This window comes from Balaenoptera musculus, chromosome 4, assembly GCF_009873245.2.
Source record: "Balaenoptera musculus isolate JJ_BM4_2016_0621 chromosome 4, mBalMus1.pri.v3, whole genome shotgun sequence".
NCBI lineage: Eukaryota > Metazoa > Chordata > Mammalia > Artiodactyla > Balaenopteridae > Balaenoptera > Balaenoptera musculus.
The window spans coordinates 135,610,520-135,638,031 of NC_045788.1; the positions used below are offsets into that span (position 1 = coordinate 135,610,520).

General features: G+C 42.3%; 1 protein-coding gene across 2 annotated transcripts in view; it reads right to left on the minus strand.

The window, feature by feature from the left end:
- Positions 1–27,512, minus strand: part of SETD4 (SET domain containing 4) — a 448,803-nt gene that overhangs the window by 260,097 nt on the left and 161,194 nt on the right. For both annotated transcript variants that reach the window (XR_005019638.1, XR_005019637.1), the window contains one exon: positions 3,118–3,246. The gene's annotated coding sequence lies outside the window, so the exon portion shown is untranslated. The remainder of the gene's footprint in view (positions 1–3,117; positions 3,247–27,512) is intronic.

Genomic DNA, 27,512 nt, shown 5'->3' on the forward strand with positions numbered 1-27,512 from the left:
ATGTGTTTTCCTAGCTCTGTCCACTGGAAAAGCCTAGAAATGGTGATTAACTCAGTTCTAGATTCATGTCAAGAAGACACAAGAGCAACTGGTTATAGAGGCCTAACTTGAAGAGCTTCTCTGGGTCAAAGATGGGACAATGTGAACCCCCATAAGGATGACAATTGCTATAGACTGAAACTCATCAAATATGTTTAAATCCATGAGCTCATAATGACATGTTTTAAAAACCTAACTGGTCAACTTTCAAGGATGATAAGGAACCCATACATTATCTTGAAAACTAAGTAAGTAAAAGGAGAGTGCCAAATATTTATATTACTTTCCTATATGAACTATACCACCAGGTAACCAAATAGTAGATGAAAGATGGAATCTCCTTATAAAATTATCCCAGCTAATATAGCTGGGATAAACAAAAACTAAATGATAGAATTAGAACATCAGCATACTGCAGTGCTCAGTGAATGAATAGATCTAGACAATGTACATCATATAAAAAACAAGGGAGAAATGAGCATGTATGCGATGGAAGAAAACAGCACCACCTACAATATTCTAGTCCAGGGGCTAAACCTGGACCTGGTAAGACTTCTGGATCCAGATGCCAATTTATAGGAGGACAGAGAACAGAGGAGCAGGTTGATCTGCACCACGAGTGTGCAGTCAGCAAACTCCAGCCTGGGGGACACTCCGCAGGTCAGAGGGCCCAGGTTCTTCAGGTTTAAATGTAAAACTTTTTTAATGGGCAAAACCTATAGTATTTAGGGCTGCATACTTTGGATTAAACCATAATGATGCAACAAATTTAACACCATAATATCCATAAAAGTGATTACTTTTGGTGGGAGTGAGGGAATTTCTAGGGTGACTGGCAAAGTTCTACAAAGTTTTACGATAAAACTGCTTTAAAATACATTTAAAAGTCAAAAACTTAATAGGTGTTGTTTTAAAAAGACTTTCCAGAACAGGAATCTAAAGGAATCTGCACCATTATCATGATGATATACAATGTGGGGAAACCCTTACAGTATACATCTACATATAAAATAAATGTCTAGAAGAAGTCTTGAAGCCTGCACACCGAACTATGAACTGTGAAGGGGGGGTGGTCCTGATGCAGCCCAGAATGAGATGGAGAGAGAGCTGGGAGACTCAGCCCAAGAGGACTCGCACATTTAGCTTGATGTATTTTTATACCATTTGCATTTTTACAAGTGACTTTTCATGTATTGCTTTTTTTTTTAACATCTTTATTGGAGTATAACTGCTTTACAGTGTTGTGTTAGTTTCTGCTTTATAACAAAGTGAATCAGCTATACATATACATATATCCTGATATCTCCTCCCTCTTGGTCTCCCTCCCACGCTCCCTATCCCACCCCTCTAGGTGGTCACAAAGCACCGAGCTGATCTCCCTGTGCTATGCGGCTGCTTCCCACTAGCTATCTATTTTACATTTGGTAGTGTATATATGTCCATGCCACTCTCTCACTTCGTCCCAGCTTACCCTTCCCTCTCCCCATGTCCTCAAGTCCATTCTCTACATCTGCATCTTTATTCCTGTCCTGCCCCTAGGTTCTTCAGAACCTTTTTTTCTTTTTTTAGATTCCATATATATGTGTTAGCATACGGTATTTTTCTCTTTCTGACTTACTTCACTCTGTATGACCGTCTCTAGGTCCATCCACCTCACTACAAATAACTCAACTTCGTTTCTTTTTATGGCTGAGTAATATTCATTGAAATTCAATATTCATCAAGTAATATTCCATTGAAGATATGTGCCACATCTTCTTTATCCATTCATCTGTCAATGGACACTTAGGTTGCTTCCATGTCCTGGCTATTGTAAATAGAGCTGCAATGAACACTGTGGTACATGACTCTTTGAATTATGGTATTCTCAGGCTATATGCCCAGTAGTGGGATTGCTGGGTTTTATGGTAGTTCTATTTTTAGTTGTTTTATGGAATCTCCATACTGTTCTCCATAGTGGCTGTAGTGGGACCTAATGAAACTTAAAAGATTTTGCACAGCAAAGGAAACCATAAACAAGACAAAAAGACAGCCCTCAGAATGGGAGAAAATATTTCCAAATGAAGCAACTGACAAAGGATTAATCTGCAAAATATACAAGCAGCTCATGTAGCTCAATATCAAAAAAGCAAACAACCCAATCCAAAAATGGGCAGAAGACCTAAATAGACATTTCTCCAAAGAAGATATGCAGATTGCCAACAAACACATGAAAGGATGCTCAACATCACTAATCATTAGAGAAATGCAAATCAAAACTACAAAGAGGTATCACCTCACACCGGTCAGAATGGTCATCATCAAAAAATCTACAAACAATAAATGCTGGAGAGGGTGTGGAGAAAAGGGAACCCTCTTGCACTGTTGGTGGGAATGTAAATTCATGTATTGTTTATATAGATTAAATGACTCAATCCATCAAGGAGTTAGTGAACTAAAGAATGTGCGAGCTAGTGGGAAAAAGTGGGTGAGCAAGTGAATAAGTAAGTGAGTGAGTTAATGAATAAGTGAATGTGTAAGTGAGAGAGAAAGGGAGCAAATAAATGGAGAAAGAAAAAAGTACCCCAGTATGGTAGGCAGGTCCTAATAGCAAAGTCTTTATAAAATCATGTTTAGCAAACCATAGGGGAAAAACAGAACATGGGAAATACGGTCAACCCAGATATTTCACAGCCTGCGTATCTGAAGATCCTTAAATCCCTAGCCACTGATTCAATGAGGTTATATGCTAAAATTTTATAAATGAAAAACTTACAAGGAAACTTGAGGAGCGACCAGTCAAGTATGAATTCAGAACCAAATGCCACTTTGAAAGGTCCTGTGTATCCATCCTAACACCAGCCTGCCTACACTCCCCTCCAGGAAACCCCTAATCATGAGATCCCACCAGGAAGTCTCCCTGGCCTTTCAAATTTCATCATCCGCAAAGAATTCTAAAGCACACCTCTGCATCCACCCAGAACTGCAAACATTCCTTTCAAACACAGAACCACAGCCTCTGAATCCCTGATCACCCAGTGTCCAAATTCAGAGCCGAAAGGTGTTCTTTCAAACTTGATGCAGTTCAGAACCACCTACCTCCAAGTTTCTTCGAGTCACCATACTTAACTCTGGGAATTCGAGGTTCTGGGAATTCGAGGTTCTGGAAAGCTTGTCAGAAGGAGGGTATGTTGCTTAATTTCTCTGGGCTTCCGTCAGGGTCTCCATCTGTAAAATGGAAGGAATTCATCACCCATCACAGAGGGGCATGTGACCTCAACGAGAGAATTATGTGCAATGCTTAATACGATGCCTGCTTCACAGCAAATGCTCAGTGGGTGTTTGCTATGGTTCCTTACTTTTATTAAGGTGAAATTCACGTAACATAAAATTTTCCATTTTAAGGTGCACAATTCAGTGGCAATTAGTATGGTCACAGTGTTGTGAACCATTTCCCTCTAGAACCGAAACATTTTCATTACCTAAAAAAAGCCCCTTATTCACTAAGCAGTTAACTCCCTATTTCCCTTCTCCCCTGCTCCAGCAACCACTAATCTGCTTTCTGTCTCTATGGCTTTACGTATCCTGGGTGTATCATATAAACAGAATCATACAATATGGGACCTGTTGTGTCTGGCTTCTATCACTAAGTATAATGTTTTCAAGATTCATCGATATCATAGTGTGTATCAATATTTCATTCCTTTTTAAGGCTGAATAATATTCCATTGTATGTGTATACCACAATTTGTTTATCTGTTCATCTGTTGATGACATCTGGGTTGTTTCCACCTTTTGGCTGTCATGATAGCACTGCCATGAACATTCGTGTACATGTATTTAAGTACCTGTTTTCAATTCTTTGGGGTATAAACCTAGGAGTGAAATTGTTGGATCATATGGTAATTCTATGTCTAATTTTTTGAGGAACTGCAAAACTATCACTATTTCTAAAGCATTCATTTCAGTGTCTACTAAGAACAGGGCATTCTATCACAGCGGGTGCTGTAAATATCCATGAGCTATAGCCCCTGCCCTCTGGGAACTTATTTTCTATAAGCAGCATTAATCCAAACGGAAACAAATAGTCATAATTTTCCACAGGTTGTTAGTTTTATTCAAAGTGAGTACCTAAGCAAACTCATGACAATTGAACCTCAAATTTCAAAGTAGTCTTTATCCCCCAAATATACATATTTCAAATGTATATAGGTAAATAAGCCTATTCTTTTAAGTGGTGCTGATAATTTCTAACTGGGTCAAACTTGACTTTCTATAGCCAATAACCGATAAAATATTTTTTTAGGCCTTAAGTCATACACATCCATGCAAGCACAGATGCAGAATGGCAGAAAGCCTGTCTGACATAATTGCTCAGGTGGATCCATATCTTAGGAAAGGAAGGTTAGAGAAACAAATATAGTATCAAGTGGAGGAGCAATTAACAGAGCTCATAGAAACACAGAGGGAACGACAACATAGTAGGTTTCAGAACAACCAAGCCAGGGCAGAGATTCAAAGAGCAGAACAACACAACAACAATGCCAGGACATGGGGAAGATGTGCCAGTTATGGAAAGAGGCAGGGTTAAAAGATGAGAGAAGAATGTCAGTTTCATGTCCCTGCCAAATCTTTCACAGCTAATTACACCCTGACAGCCTATAAATTCCTCTAATAGTTCTCAATGAAGAAACTATTCTTCTACCCATTCCCACAACTATTAAGTAGCGTAGCTGGTTTAGACTAGCTTCCAGAATCACCCAAGTGAAGTTGATTATCATTGATGGGTGTGGACAAGAAAGAAAAAAGAATGCATTCTTTTGAGAGCCTTCTGGGCAAAAAGCACTATGTATGGTAAGTATAAGATTCCGTACATAAAATGTCCCTATTTCCCAACTGAAACAAATATCTGAGGAGTACCTCTCCTCTCCTCTCCTCTCCTCTCCTCTCCTCTCCTCTCCTCTCCTCTCCTCTCCTCTCCTCTCCTCTCCCCTCCCCTCCCCTCCCCTCCCCTCCCCTCCCCTCCCCTCCCCTCCTCTCTCCCTCCCTCCCTCTCTCTCTCTCTCTCTCTTTCTCTTCCTTCCACCCCTCAGACTAGGACCCAACACAGTAGCTGAGCTCTCCAACCAACCACCCCTCAAATTCATTTTTCAGAGTCAAGGGATTTATCTTTCCCACCATGGAAGAGTTCTGGTTCCATATATGTCAGCTAAGAAACAAAAATTCAGTTTTCAGAGACAGAAGCTCACTCATCTCCAACCAGCAGCTTCTTTCATGGTTTTGAATGAAGACAATGATAGTTAGCATTCATATGGTGGCTTTTGTCTTCAAGACACTTTAGAAAGAGGAGGGGGTAATGGGTTGACAGACCACCTTCAAAACCCTGTTTTTCAGGTGGCTAGTCTACATTTTGACTGTTTAAATAAAGCAGGAATGGAATAAAGACCCATTCAAAAGGTCTAGTTCTAAGGAGAGAGTGAACCGTCTATGGGGCAAAAGAAAATAAGTAATAAAATAAGTGTCAAGTCCCCAAAAGTGAGCCCCCCTCTGCTAAAGGTCACTGACTTAGGAGTCAGGCACAACTCATTTCAAATCCTTATCCTGCCATTTACTAGCTCTGTATCCTCTGAAAGCATCCATATTCTCACTGGAAAATGGGAGAAATAACACCACCTACCAAATAGATTTAAGTGACTTAATGTCCAGCCTAGTGGTCAGTAATCGTGGTGGTAGTGGTAATATTATGCCCCGTATCAATGACCCAACTTTTAGAATGTAATTTATTATGTTATAGGACCAAGTCTTTTCAAAATATTAATTGGTTTGGGGATCCTTGAAAATGTTGAGAGGTAAGAAGTATTTTGCATTTTTTAAAACAATTTGGGGATTGTTTTTTTAAAGATTTTTTAAACCTTTGCAGTTAATAGCTGGGCATTACTGATGTAGCATGGGAGCATGAGGTGCTTGAGTAAGGATGTCTGAAACAAGAGATGCACCACATGAAACCCATACAGGCTGCTTCTTCAGCCCATCGCCATGCTTGCCACCATTTATTGGGTTGGCCAAAAAGTTCGTTTGGGTTTTTCATAAGACGTTACAGAAAAACCCGAACGAACTTTTTGGCCAACCCAATATTTCCTCTTTGAGTGTGGCTTGGGATAAGGTAGTATCATTTGTGAAAGGAATTGCTCCAAGACACAGAAAGGCTTACAGAGATACTGATTTAAGAGTAAAAATTATGTTTGTTACTTCACCCTCAGTAGGTGAAGACCACTGAGGCTTACAATTGTCCTCGCATCAGCAGAGAATTTAGACGTGTGAAGTAATTTCGCTACCTTGTAAATTTAGTACAGTATCCTGACTTAAATACAACCGAACTGAGCCCACCTGGAGAATTTTGAACATCCAACTGGATATTTACAGATGACTTCAAAATGTGTATCTCCAGCCCAGATCTCACCTATGGATTTCAGAACCATAAATTCCATGTGGCATCTTAAATGCCACTTGTCCAAATCTGATCTTAAGATCTTCTCTCCCAGTCCCAGTCCTTCTTCCCTCCTCCAGTGTCTCCTCTCTCAGGGAATGGTCCTTCCTACATCCAGTTTTGTTGAGTAGAATCTGAGGGGCCATCCTTGGCCCCATTTTCTCCACCTCCCACCCACACATCACAGCCAACCCATCACCAACTCCTGTCCATTTTCCCTCCTAATAATAATTAGGTCTGTTCACTTCTCTCCAATTCCATGGCCACCAACCTACAAACCCAAGACACTGACATTTTTTGCATGAACTACTCCCCAGCATCCTCCCTGAACCTGCCCTAATCTCTTCCCCATGGTTTCCAGAATGATCTTCTCAAAACTCAACATTCCACCTTAAATTCCTCCTTGGCTTCCTATTGTTCAGGTAAAGGAGGAAACATTGAGCATGGCCTAGAACACTCACCATGATTTGACCTCACAGACGTTTACCTACTCTGAGCTCCAGCCAGGGTCTCCATTCAAATATATGCCCACTCCTGTCACAGGGTCTTTGCTCATGCTCTTCCTCCTCCCAGACAATCTCTTTCGCCTAACCCCACCTCCGTCTGGACAATTCCTACTTGCCCTTCAAATCTCTGCTCAAAAATTCCTCCCTAAGAAATTGTCTTGGTCAGATTCTTACGTTCCATGTGGTTCAGTGTGGCTCCATATGTTCATGGAACCATATCTCTTTCTTCAGTGCTTTCCTTTCAGTCTGCATTTATCACCCCCCACCCCACCTCACTGTTGTGACTGTTGTAATTGCTCCTCTAGTAGCCTGTGAGCCCAATGAGAGCAGGGACTGTGTCTGGTTTGTGCACCGTTATACCCTGATTACCAAGGCCAGTGCCTAGTGAAAAGTAGGCACTTGGTAAATAGCTGTTGAATGAATGAAGAAATGGATGCATGTGAAAAGGTATATTACATGTCTAATAGGAGGATATGAGAGCCTCAAGTGCAACCTTAAAAAGAGTCTATAGGACAAAATTCCAGGGCATGGCTAGGGAAGGGCAGAAGGGCTTCTGCATCCCAGGTCAGAGTCCTACAGCAATGCTACAAAGATCCTAGCCTTTGTTATTTCTAGAAAATTCTGTAGAAAGAGAGGGTACAAATATTTGGGCGTCTTCCTTTTATATCACCACCCTGAGAATCTTGAGTTTCAAATGGAAAGTCAATGGTGGGGGTGGTGATGAGAGAAAGAACGAAGGAAAATGCCATTCCAAAACATTCTAGAGCTTTCAGGACAAAATGCAAATGTGCCAAAGAATATCAGACAGAAATTGGGCCTATCTACAGTTTTGCAAAATGATTAGGAGATCTCACAAATATCCATGAGTTTCATATCTTTTACAAATTATGTAGCCCCTCCAACCATCTTAAACACTGTTGGAAATTTCCAACTAACTGGGAAAAATATAGTCCTCAGCCTTTCCTCAAGATGTCTGAGGAAGTGAGACTTGACACACGTTTTCTGACGTGTGGCAAAAGCCACATCATGTTTCCGAAGGAAGATGGGAAGAGGTGTGTCCTGCCCAACCACGCAGAATTTCTCGGCTGAGAATAGACACTAGATCTGCGGCCCGGCTGTGAGCTGCCAGAGGATGCTTGCTTAAATGCTAAAAGGACTCCAGTCACGTGTTTTTTCTGTTTTGATAATTACTCGTTCATTTGAAAAGAAAAAAAAAAAAAAAATGAGCATCCATCTCACATGTGAGTCTACATTTAAAATCAAGCTTTCATGATGCATCTTTAGAGAACTAAAAATCTAACAATGCAAGGATAGAACCCTCATGCAGAAAGACTAGCACCTTCCCCAAAAGCTACCAGACTGTTCTTTCCAGCACTAGAGCTCAAAGTTTATTTCTTTGTTTCCTTTAAAAATTTCAACTTGAAAGAATATATATGATATTCTGAATTTGCATTGCAATCAGAACAACAGAAGTCTAAACTCAAGTTTTAAATAAAAGTGAAAAATGGATATGTGGCTGGCTTCTCCTGCCCCAAATCAGATGATTGAGAAGATGTTCAAGAACCTAATCCCATGAAATATGCAAGGTGCTGACATGCATCCAACTCTCTTTTACTCTTTCGGAAGACCCCACCTGTATTGCTTCACTTCTGAAGACCCTACCAGTATTGCTCCATCTCCTCTACCTGAACCAACTCCAAGCCAACCCAGAGCTCTTTTCTTCTAAGTTTACTGAACCTCGATCTTTAACCCCCTGACATTTTCTTGCCTTGGCAAAAACCCTAAAGCTTTCAGGGTGGTTAACAAACAGTAGGTATCGGCCTCCAAGGGTTAAGAATTCACGCTCCCAGATGATAATCATCAGTATATTGTTCTGGAAAATTAAATACACCTGGGCCAAGTTTCTGAAGGCTGTATTCTTTGGAGATGTTTCAATTTTTTACAAAAAGAAGCAGTTCAAGAATGTGAAGTTCATTGTTCACATATATTTTCCTAGACTTCTTTTCTTTTCTTTTTTCTCTGGTATTTCATTATGTGATTTGGGTTTTCCCCAGATTTTTACCTACCCTGGGCCTCTTTGATAAGTGAAAAATGTGCTTGCACTCTGCCATCTTAGTAGGGGCATCAAATGACAAAAGAAACTGTTCATTTGAGAAGGCCTGACTGTACTATCATTAGATTCAAGCAATCTATCTGCACAGTTCTCCAACAACAAGAATGAACTCGGCTGGGTGGGCGCCCTCACTCAAGAAATGCTGATTTAATCCTTCTACACACCAAACATTAGGCTCACATCATGTCTCCAGAAAACCTATCAGGATGTTCTGGTTCTCAAGGAATTCACATCTGTTGGGATAATGGACTAGAATAGAGGTGAGCACAGGTTCTACCAGAGGAGTGGACACCCATGGTAGAAGGAAGGCTGAGGAATGCAGCACATGATGTAATCACCAGTTCACCAGACGATGGAGATGCCATCATGGCCTCCCAGGTAGAGAAACCAGCAGAGGCAAAGGTACAGAAATGTGAAAGGACATAGGGATGTTTCTAGGTGGCCAGACCAAGCCGTGGGGAAGAGAAACAAAAATGAAACCTAGGAATATCTATGAAAAATGGGTGATGAAAGCTTTGGTGTGTTGGCTTTATTCTGCATTAAGAGGAAGACAAAACACAAGGAGAGCTTTCAGTCTGACAAGGGATTGAACAAGGAGCTGTAATAGGAAGCATGACCAATATATTTCTCCTCTGGCTGTAGGAGAAGTGTATGAGGGGGGAGAAGAGGGCAGAGAAGAATCTTTTTCAGTTGAGGACAGCATGAAGGGACTTCAAGAGGAAGGTTGCCTTTGAACAACATTTTAAAGGAGGAGCAGGACTCAGACCATGAGTGACAAGAAACAGTGCCCTGATCAGAGCAGGGGCACAGGAAGGCCAGTGGGCATGGCCCGTTCCAGAAGGAGCATGGGATCCGCCAGGGTTGGCCGAGGCTGTTGGAGGCTTAGAGCAGAAGATAAGCAGGCATGTTAGACTAGATCGTGCTGTGGAGGCCTCTGAATGCCACGTTAAGGATACTGTTCTGAAGACAACAGCAAGCCTGCAGGGTTGGTGATGTCCAAGTTACCCCCTCTCTTGCAGTTGGCTGTGATCACGTGGGATGTGATCAGAAGTGCTGGACTCATGTGTCAGATCTTCCCATCCAAGCTGCCAGAGTGCCTCTTCATTGCCTTTTCCTTTCCAGCTGGTGGTGATGATGCTGAGCTCAGAGTATCCTTGGAAGCCCAGTGAACATGACTGAAACTCCATCAGCCTGAATCCCTGAATGAATGGCTGTGTGCACAGAGCCATACCATGACCAGCTTACTCACCCAGTACTGTTACGTGAGCAAAAACTAACCATCTATTAATTGTGTGTCATTTTATGCTTTGAGATCTATTTGTTATACCAGCTCTGCCTACCCTACCTAACATTGGCCCCAACTGGCAATGGGGACAGAAAGAGTCAAGAGACTTGTGGACATTAGTCCTCCAGACGTGGCTACCAGTTTTAAGTGCAGGTGAGAGTCAAAGATGGAGCCACCATTTCCAGCCAGAATGGAGGGGAGGATTGAGAGGCCATTCATCTGAGTTACCATGGAAGGAGGAAAAGGTTTTGGAAGAAGGTAATGAGATTTGGGACCTGTAGAAATTGGGGTATCTGCGGGGTCCCCAGTGGAGCTGTCCTGTAGGCAGTTAGGAACACAGGCAAGGAGCTGGACCATGGAAGCCTGGTAGAGCCACACAGATGCTTCCAGAACAGCCCGTGCTACCCAGGAAGCCTCTCTGTGTACTTTCCTCAAATGTTGCAAATGTCTATGTATAAAATAGACAAGGACCTACTGTCTAGCACAGGAAACTCAATATTTTGTTATATTTTGTAATAACCTATAAGGGGGAAAAGGTTGTTTTGTAATAACCTATAATGGAAAAGAATCAGTTATATATACACAACTGAATCACTGTGCGGTACACCTGAAAGTAACACAACATTGTAAAACAACTATACTTCAATTTTTTAAAAATACTGCAAATGTCAAGGACCACAGACTGTATTAATCAGTTATTTAAAATATTACTGATAACCTTTTAAGGTGAACTCTGAATGAGTTATGGGCGCTAAATCGTCTTGGGTTAGTAAAAACTCCAGCTCTGCCACTTACTAGCATACCAAGAGATGTCACCTCTCAGGGCCTCCATTTTTCTTCTGTATAAAATGGGGTAATGCCTCTGCCCTTGCAGTGAGGAATAAATGGGCAATGTACCCATTACACAGGGCTCAGCGCCCATACGTGCAATTACCGTAAACAAATGACAATAAGTACAGCATTTATTGAATTATTCTAAGTGTGCTACTGGACCCACCCACTTTATCCTGACAAACTCTGGTACAATCACTTTCCCCATTATACATAACAGGAATCTGAGACCAGAGAGGTTAAGTAACTTGCTCAAGATTACACAGCTAATGGTGAAGCTGGGCTCCAGCCCCAGCAGGCAGACTGTGGCACGTGGGCTCTTCCCTGCCACATGACACAACCATCCTGGGAAGGCACAGTCTCCTCAGGAGCACAGTGTCCCTCTTCCTTCTCGTTCTTTCCTGAGTCATGACCTAGGAAGCATCTCCAGCAGTTGTAAGCACTTGCTCATTGCCTCTATAAAGCAGTTCATCAAGGCAGCTGGCAGTTCTCCGCAGGTTCTAAGTGGTTATGAGAACTTTTGATTTATTCTTGAATAGCATGTTCACAGTAATGGAGAAAAGTCAAGAATTCCCCAAAAACAAATGCCAGTCGGGCAAGATAACAGTCCCAGGGCTGGGCTCCCCTGGTGGCGCAGTGGTTAAGAATCCGCCTGCCAATGCAGGGGACACGGGTTTGAGCCCTGGTCTGGGAAGATCCCACATGCCGTGGAGCAACTGAACCCGTGCACCACAACTACTGAGCCTGCGTGCCACAACTACTGAGCCTGTGCGCCTAGAGCCCGTGCTCCACAACGAGAAGCCACTGCAATGAGAAGGCCGCGCACCGCAACGAAGAGTAGCCCCCGCTCGCCACAACCAGAGAAAAGCCCGCGCGCAGCAACAAAGACCCAACACAGCCAAAACTAAAATTAATAAGAAAAAAATTAAAATTAAAAAAATAAAATAAACAATCCCAGGGCTTCTATAATGCTCTTAATTTTCCAAAGCATGTCCGTGATCTTCATCTCACTTCCACAAAAGGAGATTGGAACTTGAGCCATTCAAAGGTTCATGGAGGGAAACAGAGGACACTGGCAGAGAAAATGTGAACTGTCCCTCTTGAAAGAGGCTATTTGCTGCACCCATTTTTCTCTGTCTTAGCCAGGACCATCGGGAGCCCAGGAGGACAAGCATAGTAGGGGGGAAAGAGGAGATGGGTCATTTCAGCTGCTTGACTTGGGCTGCAGGACCCACCCCATATGGAAGGGCGCCTCTCCAGAGGTTGCTGCTGCTGTTCTTCCCATGGGTGTCTCTTCTCCAGGCTGTTCTACTGCAGGTTTCATTCTGGGGGACAAGATCAGACTGGCGCAGAGGCTCTGCTACAACTTACTGAATGTTAAAGTACCATGAGGTTAAAACTGAAGCAACACGCTGATGCTTGAAAAAACTTCAGGGCTTGGGGCAGCTCAGACCCCAGTGCTCGACTTGGTAGAGTGTAATTTCCCACATGGGGAGACCCGAGATGCTGTGCTGCCGCCGTGTTACTGGTACGACACTCCAAGCAGTTGCAAAGCCGAAACGCCCAGGGTACTTCTTGGTAGTTTCTGACCCTGTCTGCAGGAAGCTTAACAGGACCCAGAGGCCTTGAGCATCTCGCTTGATCCGCGCACCCTTGGCCACCTCCCAGGTCTTACTGTTAGCGCCTGCGGAAGCCACGGGCACTGAGAACTTTCCTCCACGGTGCACAGACGTCCCCAGGCTCCTTTCAGGATTCCAAAGAGCTCATGGACCTTCTTCTCCCAGGTACATCCCTTATTCCTAAGACTTGGTGCCCACCACACCCTCCTTTAAAAGGGGGGAGGGGTATATTATATTTTAAAAACCCCGAATAAAAAAGGGATCAATCAACATATTTCTTAGAAGTCCTTCCAAGAGTCTCCGGCCTCTCCAGCCACAGAGGCTGGCTGTTGCCTTCTTTTTTGCTCAGCCTGCAGCTCATTTAAGGATCATTAGAGATGACTCATGTTCCAGTTCTTAAAATCAAACTTCTGCCAAATCCAAGACTCTGAATTTATCCAAATGGTGGAAACATGCTTTTACCACCCATCCACCAAAATACCTCCCATTCAGATCAACATTATGGCTGATTCAATCCTCTCAAATTTTAAAAATATTCTTACGCCTTCAACATCAGGGCAGAAGCCCTCAGTGTTCCTCACACAGGCTCAGAGAATTCCATTCACAGTGGGGTTATTACCAACCAGGGTTCTTGGTCTTCCTTTTTTTTTTTTTTTTAACATCTTTATTGGAGTATAATTGCTTTACAATGGTGTGTTAGTTTCTGCTTTATAACAAAGTGAATCAGCTATACATATACATATATCCCCATATCTCCTCCATCTTGTGTCTCCCTCCCACCATCCCTATCCCACCCCTCTAGGTGGTCACAAAGCACTGAGCTGATCTCCCTGTGCTATGCAGCTGCTTCCCACTAGCTATCTATTTTACATTTGGTAGTGTATATATGTCCATGCCACTCTCTCACTTCGTCCCAGCTTACCCTTCCCCCTCCCCGTATCCTCAAGTCCATTACCTATGTCCGCATCTTTATTCCTGTCCTGCCCCTAGGTTCTTCAGAAGCTTTTTTTTTTTTTTTAGATTCCATATGTATGTGTTAGCATACAGTATTTGTTTTTCTCTTTCTGACTTACTTCACTCTGTATGACAGACTCTAGGTCCATCCACCTCACTACAAATAATTCAATTTTGTTTCTTTTTATGTCTGAGTAACATTCCATTGTATATATGTGCCACATCTTCTTTACCCATTCATCTCTCGATGGACACTTAGATTGCTTCCATATCCTGGCTATTGTAAATAGAGCTGCAATGAACATTGTGGTACATGACTCTTTTCGAATTATGGTTTTCTCAGGGTATATGCCCAGTAGTGGGATTGCTGGGTCGTATGGCAGTTCTATATTTAGTTTTTTAAGGAACCTCCATACTGTTCTCCATAGTAGCTGTATCAATTTACATTCCCACCAACAGTGCAAGAGGGTTCCCTTTTCTCCACACCCTCTCCAGCATTTACTGTTTGCAGATTTTTTGATGATGGCCATTCTGACTGGTGTGAGATGATACCTCACTGTAGTTTTGATTTACATTTCTCTAATAATTAGTGATGTGGAGCATCCTTTCATGTGTTTGTTGGCAATCTGTATATCTTCTCTGGAGAAATGTCTATTTAGGTCTTCTGCCCATTTTTGGATTGGGTTGTTTGTTGTTTTGATATTGAGCTGCATGAGCTGCTTATAAATTTTGGAGATTAATCCTTTGTCAGTTGCTTCATTTGCAAATATTTTCTCCCATTCTGAGGGTTGTCTTTTCATCTTGTTTATGGTTTCCTTTGCTGTGTAAAAGCTTTGAAGTTTCATTAGGTCCCATTTGTTTATTTTTGTTTTTATTTCCATTTCTCTAGGAGGTGGGTCAAAAGGATCTTGCTGTGATTTATGTCATACAGTGTTCTGCCTATGTTTTCCTCTGAGAGTTTTATAGTGTCTGGCCTTACTTTTAGGTCTTTAATCCATTTTGAGTTTATTTTTGTGTGGTGTTTGGGAGTGTTCTAATTTCATTCTTTTACATGGAGCTGTCCAGTTTTCCCAGCATCACTTATTGAAGAGGCTGTCTTTTCTCCATTGTATATTCTTGCCTCCTTTATCAAAAATAAGGTGACCATATGTGCGTGGGTTTATCTCTGGGCTTTCTATCCTGTTCCATCGACCTATATTTCTGTTTTTGTGTCAGTACCATACTGTCTTGATTACTGTAGCTTTGTAGTATAGTCTGAAATCCGGGAGCCTGATTCCTCCAGCTCCGCTTTTCTTTCTCAAGATTGCTTTGGCTATTCGGGGTCTTTTGTGTTTCCATACAAATTGTGAAATTTTTTGTTCTAGTTCTGTGAAAAATGCCAGTGGTAGTTTGATAGGGATTTCATTGAATCTGTAGATTGCTTTGGGTAGTATAGTCATTTTCACAGTGTTGATTCTTCCAATCCAAGAACATGGTATATCTCTCCATCTGTTTGTATCATCTTTAGTTTCTTTCATCAGTGTCTTATAGTTTTCTGCATAGAGGTCTTTTGTCTCCTTAGGTAGGTTTATTCCTAGGTATTTTATTCTTTTTGTTGCAATGATAAATGGGAGTGTTTCCTTAATTGCTCTTTCAGATTTTTCACCATTAGTGTATAGGAATGCAAGAGATTTCTGTGCATTAATTTTGTATCCTGCAACTTTACCAGATTCATTGACTAGCTCTAGTAGTTTTCTGGTAGCATCTTTAGGATTCTCTACGTATAGTATCATGTCATCTGCAAACAGTGACAGCTTTACTTCTTCTTTTCCGATTTGGATTCCTTTTATTTTTTTTCTTCTCTGATTGCTGTGGCTAAAACTTCCAAAACTATGTTGAATAGTAATGGTGAGAGTGGACAACCTTGTCTTGTTCCTGATCTTAGAGGAAATGGTTTCAGTTTTTCACCATTGAGAATGATGTTGGCTGTGGATTTGTCACATATGGCCTTTATTATGTTGAGGTAATTTCCCTCTATGCCTACTCTCTGGAGGGTTTTTATCATAAATTGGTGTTGAATTTTGTCAAAAGCTTTTTCTGCATCTATTGAGATGATCATATGGTTTTTCTCCTTCAATTTGTTAATATGGTGTATCACATTGATTGATTTGTGTATATTGAAGAATCCTTGCATTCCTGGGATAAACCCCACTTGATCATAGTGTATGATCCTTTGAATGTGCTGTTGGATTCTGTTTGCTAGTATTTTGTTGAGGATTTTTGCATCTATGTTCATCAGTGATATTGTTGGCCTTCCTTAATCAATTGAAACTGACTACAGGCCAGGCAAGAAATACAAACAAGGCTTTATTGGGGCCGCTGCTGCAGCAAGGGGGAGCAAAAACAAGTAACATGTTCCCTTACTCGCTCCCCAAGGGAGGAGAAGTTGGTTCCTCATATGGGATGAGGGTAAGGGCGGGTTCAGTGTTCCTCATATAGGATGAGGGTAAGGGTAGGTCCGGGGGTCAGGCCAGAGGAGTGGCTTAGGGGTTTGCCCACCCCTTTGGTGGTGTGTACAGGGGTATGCACAATACCCTGCTTTTGCTCCCAGTACTCTGTTTTTGCTCCCAGCTCTTCAGAAGTGGCAGTTGGGTTTTTGGTCTTTTTCTTTCTTTTTGTCCATAATTTGCCCCAACTGCACATGGACGCAGTTATTTTTAGTCCCTTATAGTTTCTTTGTATTTTGTTGCTTGAGAAGACGTTTGTCCAGGTGCAAGCATGCCGCAAAGTGTCCCAGGTCCCAGCCTTTCTCAGGGTTACCAATTCACAGTCTGACAGAGTACTCCTATCATGGGCATTTTTAAAAAGCTAACCAGGGACTCAGGTATGCACATCTTGATGGTGAGATCCTTTGATTCAAGCTCTTCGTTTTGCTGCTGGGAAAGCCAGGCCCATAACATTAAAAGGTTTGCCCAAAGGCACATGGCTATGAAGGAAGCCTCCAACATGACACGGATGCTCAAACAGCTCTGACCTTTGCTCTAGGTCTAAAGGAGGGAAATCACTTCCTGTTTATTAATTCCTCTTAGGTAAACAATCATTTAGTTCTCTCGTTGGTAACAACTTCTCTCCTTACTAAAGAAGACTTCATGGCAGAGCGAACTAGGCTCAAAAGAGGGAACAGCATTTGACTATGAACAGGTGGAAGGGAGGCTGTTCCAGGCAGCAGAAACAGAGGCATAGAGGTGGAACTTTCTGAGGTACATAACAGGTCACAGAGTAAGTGGTTCCTTGGAGTGGAGCACAGGCAGATGAAAATGATTTAAACAATTGTATCCTTGTAACTATTTTTCAAAAGTAATTACCCTCTCATTACATTAATACATATACAGAGATATAAGTCCCATCATGTGTAATTCTATCTAATTGTACCTTCAAGAAGTCTCCACCCCAAAACATTGAGGGGGAATCAAGTTTTGCTAATCATAGAAGGTAGATCGTAGAAGGTAAAGAAGAATTTACCAATCATTGGAGTTCTTCATAAAAGGCATGAGCTGCCGGGACTTCCCTGGTGGTCCAGTGGTTAAGAATCTGCTAATCGTAGGAGGTTTTGCTAATCATAGGAGGTAGATTTCATGTAAAGAAGAATTTACCAATCATTGGAGTTCTTCATAAAAGGCATGAGCTGCCAGGACTTCTGTGGTGGTCCAGTGGTTAAGAATCTGCCTTCCAATGCAGGGGACGTGGGTTCGATCCCTGGTCAGGGAATTAAGATCCCACATGCTGTGGGGCACCAAAGCCCATGTGCCCCAAGTACAGAGCCCACAAACTCTGGAGCCCGCACGCCACAACTAGAGAAAAGCCCGCACGCTGCAACAAAGAGCCTGCATGCCACAACTAAGACCCGATGCAGCCTAAATAAATAAATTAAATCAATCAATAAATAAACACAATTGCAGGATAAGTAAAAAAAAAAAAAAAAGGCATGAGCTGCCAACAAAGTAATGAGCTCCCCATTGCTTGATGCATTCAAGAGGGGGCTGGATGACCACCTGACTGGAAGGTCAGAGAGATTTTTGCTTTGGTGGGAAGTTGGCAGGAGGACATTTAAGGAGTCTTCCAAGCAGAACAGGTGTGGTCTTTGGGTTAGAACTAAGGATCCTCCTGAGTTTAACTCCAGCTCTGCTCCTTAGCAGCTGGGTGACTTGGCAAAGTAGCAAACTTCTCTGTGCCCCAGTTTCCTTCAAGATAAAGTGGGAATAAATACCAGTACCTACTTCTAGGGTTGCTGCAAGAATTAAATGAGTTCATCCATATCAAGTGTCTGAGACATAAACAATGCTTGGTAAATGTTGGTTGTCGTTCTTGTTATGGAATTGTTATTATTACTGGTACTCTGAGATCTCAGCCTCTTTCACTCTCCAGCATCATGAGGCCCCATAAGTAGATGCTACTGAAGTATACAACCAGCCAGGTGTATACTGGCTGATGTCACTGAAGTGGCTACACAACACAATGTGACATCCATCCAAGCACAAACCGTGTACCAAATAACCAGTTTCCTTCTAATCGTTCCTTTTCGTCTTTCTTTTTTTAATTAAAAAAGTTCTTATGGGGCTTCCCTGGTGGCGCAGTGGTTGAGAATCTGCCTGCCAATGCAGGGGACACGGGTTCGAGCCCTGGTCTGGGAAGATCCCACATGCCGGGGAGCAACTAGGCCCGTGAGCCACAATTACTGAGCCTGCGCGTCTGGAGCCTGTGCTCCGCAACAAGAGAGGCCGCGATAGTGAGAGGCCCGCACACCGCGATGAAGAGTGGCCCCCGCTTGCCGCAACTGGAGAAAGCCCTCGCACAGAAACGAAGACCCAACACACCCATAAATAAATAAATAAATAAATAAAAATTAAAAAAAAAAAAAAGTTCTTATGAAGCAAAAAGAACAGTGAGACTCAGGTTTAAACAACTGGATTAATTTCTAATTACGTTAACACGTAGCAATGTAATTCCCATTATGTGTGAGTCTATCTTATTAGTTGGAATTCCAATGTTTTTCCACCCTCAACCCTTTGAAAAGCACTTCTGGTGGGGAGAGTGGAGACTCAGGGAAGGGACCCTTCCTGTGTTCCCACCCTGGCTTCCTGGTGCTGCATTTTTTGGGAAAGTTTCCCTTGAACTTCTATGCACCTCATTCTATCCCCCTGCAAATTTACAAACAGAGCACCTTTGTGAGCCCAAGACTGAGGCAGGGAGAGAGCACAGAGAAGGTCTGTCAAGCCAAACAAGTTGATTCATGTGCAAAAATCCCCCAATTGCGTTTACAGATTAAATTGGAAAAACTTCAGCTGCTTCTGGTTGAAAATTCCACTGAAACCCTTTACTGACTGTCTGTGCCTGTAGCACATACAATTCCCAGCGCCTGCACAATAGTCTACACGTGCAAACGCATATGATCAGAGGTAAGTGAGTAGCGTGTGGCTTCAAGATGTCTGTGTCATCTGACGGCCTATGGTTTCCTGCATATTTGCTATGTAAACACATCCCTATCTATTATCGTGCTGTAGCCCACAAACTTTAACAAGGTCTGCGGGGTGGGGCACTTGAATTTTGAACTTAGCAACACTAGATGCTTGAATGCATCAAGCAATGGGGGGGACGTACTTTGTTGGCAGTTCATGCCTTTTAATGAAGAGCTCCAATGATTGGGAGGGAATAGTTATAGATCTGCACTGTCCTATGTGACAGCCACTAGCCACTTGTGGCTTTTGACACTTGAAATATGGCTAGTCCAAATTAAGATGTGCTATAGGTATTAAATGCACACCAAATTTCAAAGATTCAGTACCAAAAAAGAGTCAAATAACTCATTACTAACTTTTTGTGGTATTTTTTATTGAAGTATAGTTGAGTTACAATGTTGTGTTGGTTTGAGGTGTACAGCAAAGTGATTCAGTGATACATACATACATATATATGTATATATATATATATATATATATATATATATAAAATATATTCTTTTTTATATTATTTTCCAGGATAGGCTATTACAAGATATTGAATACAGTTCCCTGTGCTATACAGTAGGTTCTTGTTGGTTTTCTATTTTATATAGTAGTGTGTATATGTTAATCCCAAACTCCTAATTTATCCCTCCCCCCCATAATAACTCTTTAGATTGATCATATATGTTACAATGATAAATTGTCTATACTGTATTAAATAACATGTTCTTAAAATGTCATTTGTTTTTCCTTTTTTAATGTGACCACTAGAAAAATTTAAATTGCACACAGGGCTCACGTTATATCTTGACTGTACCGTGTTAACTCAGAGTATTTATTAAAATCAGAATCTCATAGAAGTGGCCCAGGAATCTGCACGGTTAATAAGCATCCAGATGATTGAGATCACTGCCATTTGGGGACCCTTGACATAGCAGGCAGTGATGTGGACCATGAGTCATAACACCTGGATTCTAAACTTGATTCAAGTTCCTCCTCATCAACAGAATGAAGGTCTTGGATTAGACCTAGAAAGTCATATGGCTTAAGGCTTCCAATCCCATTACCCACTGATTATACATCCATCGACCCATAAGATCCCCAGAGACTGACTGGACCCAAATGGTTAACAACTTCATGCCATTTTTAACCTTATGAACTATTCATTTCATTCCTCCAAGAGGACTCTGACAAAAGATGTTAAACCAGTCGTCAGAACTTTTAAAATTCATCCTCCAAACAGCAAAAGGGTTTTCACTGGGGAAAAGAAATGACCCCTTCAAAATATTTCTAAAAGTAACCAATGAAATAAGTGAGCAAGGCCATGTGGTTTTGGAGAAGGAAAGATAGGAAGCAGAGAAGGAAGTGGGTAAGATCCACCCCCATCTAAACCCTGAGTGCACTTAGGGTAAGGGTGCGGGAGAGTCTCCAGATCCCTGGCTACAGAGCACACTAGCAGGTGGGCTTTAGATTTGAGATGATAGAATTTCAAATAAATGTTGGCTGACTCGTGTGTGAGGACAAAGTCCACCAGACTGCCTAAAAGGAAAAGATCCTGGTTTGAACCTTTTCCTTAATCAATGTAAGAATCCTCACTTTCCTCCATCACTTTATTAACACAAAAAAGAAAGGCATAAAGGGCCAGCAACAACTGGTCAATGCAAGGATCTTCTATGGCTGGGAATATCCAGCACACATGGAAAGATTGTTTTCTCCACTAAATAATAATGATCCAAGACACAGGGCTGTGACAGTAGATGCCATGCTGAATATCAAACACTTACTTGTAGAAGAGATCAATTCCTACATCTGGCTTTGCTAAGGGCTCTCACATTTTCAGCCTCAGACCTTCCTAGATTACATTTTCGTGTTAGTTAGATTCTCAAGCTTGACCTAAGTGTTGGTTTCTTCCCACATTCATTAAACTGGGGCTGGCCTGCCCCACAAGACCTTTACCACTCCAGCCAGACGATTCTTGCCATCAGACAAGAGGAGGAAGACAAACAAACTTATAAGAAGTGAAATAAACTGAACTGGGACCCAAATTATGAGCTAGCACCATGAATAAACACACACAGAGATTCCAGGTAAACTGTGGTTCTGTTTACAGTGGAACAGGACGTTCTTTCCTGGGACATCTCCTCCTAGCTTACCTGATTAGCAGCTCCACGTTCATACGATCCCCTTCTCAAAAGTTTTCTTTGCTGCATAGGCAGGTAATGGTTTTTTGCACCAGATGAGCTTAGTTAAACAGAGGAAGGGTGATCTAGGTAATCAGCTACATACATTGCCAAAGAAGACCTCTAATAATATCACCAACTGCTATGGCCATCACCTCTTCCTCTGCACAGAAAACAATGAATAGTATCCTTTCTGCTGTCCTTGGATCCCAGCACAGAGAGGATCATCTGGCTATGATTAAAGTACTGGTGGTAGAGATGCCGGGTCACCAAGAACCTAGGTTAATGAGCAGCCAAAAAGCCTCCTGGAAGAAGTTGGCCCAATAACTAACTCTTGGTCACCAGCAGAAGTGATTCTGAGTAGACCTTGATGCTTGGTCTGAGCCCAACTCAGCCCAGCCCAGTCTGCCATCTACAGAGGTTGTAACTGAAAACAGAAGTTGTCTTTCACAGAAGCTATCTAAGGCAAGGAGGCTCTGCTTCAGTTACCCTTCAGGAAGTACAAGACCAGGTGAAACAGGAATTCTCTCCACAGAAGACCACATCGATGTGGCTCTTAAGGGCTCTACCATATATATCAGCAGCACAAGCAGAAGAAATGGCACCCAAGGGAGGGGACCTGGGAGGGGAGGTGGCCCTTGTTCCTGGGGGTAGTGTCGCTCTCCAGGAGACTTGGGTGGCACTGGAGAAGTCTCTGTAGGCAACTACCCATCTTCAGAGGAATAAAATGGCAGCTGTCACATGGTAACTAAGCCTGTGAGTAATTGGGAGAAAGGTTTCTGAGGGTCAGGCTCCCATAAAAAAGCAAGAAAAATATGGTCTATACAAAATTAAACCTCTTTTTAAACTCCACAAGTTGTGTGGTCTTAACAAATTCAAAACTTTTCTGGGACGCCAACACTGTAGACAAACTGAAAGGCTGTGGGTTCCTCCAAAGGGCAGCTCAGAGATCTCTTCTGCTGTGATCTCCTTTTAGGATTAGGCAACTTAGCTGGTTTAATCTGAAACTTAAGGGAACTGAAAGATAAACCTCTCAGGTGAGTAAATGGGATGCAGAACAGAGATCATTAGCTGTCATGAGAAACCAATGCCAAAGGCGTTAGACCCGTGGGTTCCACCTGTCCAGAGGATGGCCAGCTTCACAAAGGAAACAGGCGAGTATTTGACTCTGGGGTCATAAAGATGTGGATTCAAGTCCCAGCTCTGCCACTTGTGAATATTATAAATTTTAACAAATTAGGTGACCTCTCTGCACCTTGGACACCTCAACTATCAAATGGGGATTCTAATAAATATCTTGCAGGACTTTTTTGAAGGTTAAATAAAATATATAAAGCCCCTAATGGAATGCTTGGCATATCAGAGTTGTTTTTTTTAAAAAAGTAGCAATTACTATTAACCAGCCAATTCTAAACAACATCCTTTATACATAAAGAAACAAACTTATGGTTACCAGGGGGAAGGGGAGGGGAATAAACTGGGAGACTGGAATTGATGTATACACACTACTATATATAAAATAGATAACTAATAAGGACCTACTGTAGAGCACAGGGAACTCTATTCAATACTCTGTAATGACCTATATGGGAAAAGAATCTAAAAAAGAGTGGATATATGTATATGTATAACTGATTCACTTTGCTGTACACCTGAAACTAACACAACAAATAAATAAATAAAAGCATGAAAACAAATTAGAGATTGATTCCACTGATGGAGGTTCAGGAACAGTAAGTGTGTTTATAAAGCCATGGAATTTGAGAGATAAAATCTCCAGATTACATGGTCCAACCCCCTTATTTTTTGCATATGGAACTGGGGCTGTTAAGTGCCAAACTAAGGCCACACAGTCAATGGGGGACAGACTAGAACCAAAATCCATGCTTGGCTACTGTTGTGGGTTGAATTGTGTTCCCCAAACAAGACATGTTGGAGTCCTAACCCCAGTACTTCTGAATGGGACCCTATCTGGAGATCAGGCCTTGACAGAGGAAATCAAGTTAAAATGAAGTCATTAAGGTGGACTCTAATCCAATATAACTGGTGCCCCTAGAAAAAGGGGAAATTTGGACATAGAACAGGGAGAACACCATATGAAGACTGGAGTTATACTACCACAAGTCAAGAAACTACCAGAAGCTAAGAGAGAGGCCTGGAAGAGAACTTCCCTAGAGCCTTCAGAGGGAGCATGGCCTTACCAATACCTTGGTCTTAGACTTCCAGCCTCCAGACCTATGAGACAATAAATATCCATTGTTTAAGCCACACAGTTTTTTTTCATTGCAGTATAGTTTATTTACAATGTTGTGTTCATTTCTGCTGTACAGCAAAGTGATTCAGGTATACATATATATACATTCTTTTTTTTATATTATTTTCCATTATGGTTTATCATAGGATACTGAATATATTTCTCTGTGCTATATAGGACCTTGTTGTTTATCCATTCTATATATAATAGCTTACATCTGCTAACCCCAGCCTCCCACTCCATCCCTCCCCCACCCCCTCCCCCTTGGCAACCACAAGTCTGTTCTCTATGTCTGTGAGTCTGTTTCTATCTCTTGGGTATGTTTATTTGTGTCATATTTTAGATTCCACATATAAGTGATATCATATGATATTTGTCTTTTTCTTTCTGACTTACTTCACTTAGTATGATAATCTCTAGTTGCAACCATGTTGCTGCAAAAGGCATTATTTCATTCTTTTTTATGGCTGAGTAGTATTCCATTGTATATACGTACCACATCTTCTTTATCCATTTGTCTGTCCATGGACATTTAGGTTGTTTCCATGTCTTAAGCCAATCAGTTTTTGATACTTTGCTAGGCAGCCCTAGTAAACTAAAACAGCAACTTCCCATAGACAAAGCCATCATACTAGTCATTTTCAAGTTCTGCTATGTAGGACCCCAGGGACCCTGGCAGACAGTGATATGCTGGTAAATGTTTAATAAGTGGGTCTCAGGAGGAGGTGAGAGGAGACCTGATGTGTGGTATTTGTCAAGTTCCATGGTGTAACTACGCTCACCCTGGTTAATTTCAAGCTACCCATGTGAGATCAGTGAATGCAGAGGTAGGAAGAGCTGTAGCACCATCAGCTCTCATGAGCCAGGATATGCCCCCTGGGAGGCACCTCAGGGGCTGCCATGGGACAAGGGAAAAACCAAAGAGGCAGACCAAAATAAGCCCTGTATGTATGGGAGTAATGCTACTCAAAGGTGTGAAACCATTGCAGTAGATCATGATCCTCAGAGGAATACATCCAACTTCTATTTTCAACCTGCAGTTCCAGTTAAGTGTCTGCAACCTTCACCAACCTCTGGAGCCCCAGGTTAAGTGTCTGTCCAAGGGCTTTAGCGGCCACCCCAAAGGGTTTTTTGTCAGAGGTCACCCTCCTCATTCCTGGCCTCTACTCCCTGCCCATTAGAGGTCATGCAGCTTTTCACTGACCTAGAGATGAATATCAAAAGAATATCTTTCTTTCACATTCACCAAAGGGCCAAATTCTTTACCAAAAAAATATCTCTTTAGGGAAATAATTCTAGAACAATCTATTCACAGATTCTGAGTCCTTAATCTAGCTGTCCAGTGTGACAGAACTGAGACACTGTGAAAAGGTTTCCTCTTACTGGGCCTGTTCTCCAGGTCGATGCTTTTTAATAATAACGTTGATGTCTCGAGCCTTCACAGACCTGTTCAACCAACAAGACTTGGCATTTCTGGTCATTTTATTTAAGTTTCTTTGCCAAGATGATGGATGTATCTCACAGTTCAACTGTCTCTAACATAATAAATATATAGACTCAGCACAACAAACAATAATGGTGAAAATAGCACAGTAGAAAGAGCGCTGGCTTAGGAAAGAATTCCTGTGTTCTAGAACCAGCACTGTTGTTCATGAGTGTTATGAAGTCTTTTCACTTTTCAACCTCTTTATCTGCAAAAGGAGGGAATGGGTAGTACTAATCTCTGCACAGGTGTGTTGTGTGGATCGAATGAGATGCCAAACACGTTAAACACATTATCATTTGTGTTTTCCACTTACCTGCTTTGTTCTAATGATTTAGGTAAAAGGGTTTATATGATTGATTAATATGAGACAGCATTCAAAGTTTCACAGTAACTTTCATTGTAAAAAGCAAACTAATCAAGAAAAAAGTAATTCCAAAAGTACTACTTTTTTGTTTAGTTTGAGAGATTACAACAAGATCATTTCTTTTTAAAGGTGAGTATTTTCTTTAGGAGTGTGTTCCGACCACCATGCCTTCCAGCCACATCATCACTAGCTCCAGCACACCTGGGCATGTTAATGTGTGGGATACCTCAGGTGATAGCTCACCACAGTAAATGACAGCTTGAGGCCCAGGAATAAGCACTGAAATGGACAACAGAAAGTATAGAGAAAACTCCAGAAGAACGAGGAACCCATCTCTCTCTTCTCATTTGGTATATTTCCCTGTGTACGTGCGCGTGCGTGTGTGCGTGTGTTCTCCCAGATTGTCTCAAGCAAACTGAATCACCAGCAACTCAGAGTCCAGCGGGCTGACCTCTTGCTGCAGAGTAAAAACTGCAATGCACAGGGTTTTTTGGTTTTCCTACAAGGAAAGAATGAAGAAGATGGCGGGGATGTATCGTTAGAATGCTGTTGTTTAAAGGAGAGAAAGAAATCAAATGAAAGAGTCCCAGGTTCCCTGTCTGGGGGAATAGAGGAATAACAAGGGGAATGTAACAGTAAAAATTAATAACAATAAAAATAATAATAAAATTACTGTTGGCTCCAAGAGACTCTCATATTCCACTCCAATTCTAAAATTGGAAATAAAAAACTGGAGTGCCACTAAGGCAGGGACTGTAGGTTTGTGAGTTACACGCTTCAAGCTGCATGTGACTTCACCACGAGAGTAAAGGCAAAGGCCCTAGAAGACACAGTGAGGGCCCCCACGATGGGAGGGAGATGGGGAAGGCTCAGGAAAACTCAGCAAAGGTAGTCACAACTATGGGCGCCAAGAAGAGGATGGAAAGAACAAATTCCCATCAAAGGCAAGGTAAGAGGGTGCTTTCTACAAGAAAAGGTGGTCACTGTGCCAGATGTTGGAAAGAAATTAGGGAAGAGAGACAGAGGACCGAGATACAGCCAATAGTTTTGTCAATAAGGTAGCCATTAGGATTCCTTGGTGGCATATTTGTAATAGAGTGGTGGGGTCAGGAGCAACTAGTTGGTGGGACAGTCACTTATAATTACACCTTATGTTGCCTCTAACCATACAAAAGTAAAGAGAGACTCGACTTGAGAAGGCAGATTAGCAAAACTAGGAGACGATACGGTAGGGAAATCTTCAATCCAAACAAACGTGAGATATGGGGGTATGAACTGTATGGACAAAGGCTGGTTAATTGCAATGGGATGGAAGAGATTTGAAGGGACCCAACCTAGAACATGAAGGAGTCACTGGGGTGGGGATAGGGTAGAAGGGACTTGGGGGCAGGCCAACCCGGCCTCCGAATCCAGTTCCGCAAGCAGGGCCCAGGGTCCAAAGGGGTTGGCAACAGCCAACCACGAGTCATCCAGGGGGGCAGACAGTGTGGGGACAGGTGAAGGAAGGGAGCAATCTGTCCACGTGGTGAACTGTAAAGTTTTCCAACAAATAAACTAAACCAGGAGCAGGAAGGAAGCCGGAGCAGGAGCTACTCAAGGAGGTGGGGAGAAAGACAGCCAAACAGCATCAGAGAGAGAATCAGGACAGATAAATGAGATCCCGCCAACGGACCATGATTCAGGGGCAAGACACCAGTCCCTGGGGAGGATGGGCAAGGGCAAACAGAAGGGGCCCATCCAAACAGGAGTGGGCGGATTGAGTACCGGGCAGATTCCTAAGGGAGGGATCGGGGCCCTGTCGCTGCGTGGAAGCCAGTGGCAGACCTGGATGTAAAGCAGATCTGGAAGGGCAGACAGAGGGACCGGTTGCAGCCCGGAGTGCTGAGCCAAAACCCCCTCAGCTCCTTCCCCTAGTGCGGCAGAAAGGGCCTAGAC